The following is a 1,365-nucleotide window of genomic DNA, read 5'->3' on the forward strand; positions in this document are numbered from 1 at the left end:
AGAGCCGGGATGCGGCGGCAGCGGCGGCGGCGGAGGCGGGCGGGCGGCCGGGGGGGCGGGTCGGGGGCGGGCCGAGGATGGGGTTACCTGGGCGGGCCCAGCGGCCCGGGACACCCCCCGGGGGCGGGCCGGAGCGGCGGCGGTAGCAGACGCGCTGGCCCGCGGGACTGGGCTTCTCCGGGGGCCTCCCCGGCCGGGCGCCCGGGAGGACTGGGGGCCCGAGCCCGCTCCACGCACGCCCGGCTGCGCGCCGCCTAGCCCGGCCGGGCTAGAGGCGCAGCGACCCAGCTGCCGGGTCCCCGCCCGGGCCTTGGGGACAAGCGGGCACAGCTCCCCCAGCCCGCCGCTGTGGGCACTGCACCACCGCCCTTGCTGCCCCGCCTCGCCCCCCGCCGGCGCCTCGGAGCTCGACCCGGGCCGGACCGTGGCGGACCGACCCGAGCGCCTCTGCCACTCGCGCGCACCCAACCGCTTGCGCTCTAGGCGCTCGGGGCTGCGCACCCGAGATTTCGGGGCCACCCGGCTGTCCCCCGCCAGGCCCCTCCCTGCCTCCCGGCCAGCGCGTCCTCTGGCCCAGCCCCTCCCTGGCGCTCACCTCCCTCAGCCTTCCGGGAGCTGGACGGGGCCTCCCCAGCTTCGGGTAGCTTGGGACAGTGGCCCGAGACTGCGGGAATCTGAAACCTCGCTTCTGGCTAGCCAGGATCTGTGCGCGTCCTAAACAGCAGGGTTTTCTTGATCAAGTCCTTTACCTCTCTGGGCCTCCGTTTTCTCATCCGAAAAATGGACATAAGCCCCAGGGGTTGTGAGGATGGAAGGAGCTTAGGGGAAGGACTCTTTTTAGCACACTCACCAAGGCTTACTTTGCGGTTTGGTTTTCGGGGTGCTTGTTTATTTGCCCTCTTACATCTGGCAGATTTAGGCCCAATCTCTCAGTGCCTGGCACAGAGCAGGTGGCTGCAATGTTTGTGGAATGAATGAATGAAATGGGATGGGCTGCAGCCTGTGCCTCCCTGGTGCAGCCAGCTCAATTCCACACCGAAGTCATTGGTAAGTTATCTGCCCATCCCCACGTGACGCCCTCACCAGGTCTCCGATCTGATTCTGTGTCTCTCCTCACCCTGCCTCAGCCTGCGTCCCACACCTACTCAGAGCTGAAGGGATTTCTTGTCTAAATGGAGAAACTAAGGCCCAGCGAGGGTCAGGGAGGTGCCCCACCTCACAAGGGGTTGGGGACAGAGATTTAGACAAGCCCTATGCACTCACTCCTCACCCGGTGCTCTTCACTGTTCTAGGAGCATGAGGTTTGACCCCATGTAAATGGTCATGTCCGGGTGCTGGGATGGTGCCCTCACACCCGGAGTGCCC

This window comes from Rhinolophus ferrumequinum, chromosome 9 (genome assembly GCF_004115265.2).
Source record: "Rhinolophus ferrumequinum isolate MPI-CBG mRhiFer1 chromosome 9, mRhiFer1_v1.p, whole genome shotgun sequence".
Classification (NCBI taxonomy): domain Eukaryota; kingdom Metazoa; phylum Chordata; class Mammalia; order Chiroptera; family Rhinolophidae; genus Rhinolophus; species Rhinolophus ferrumequinum.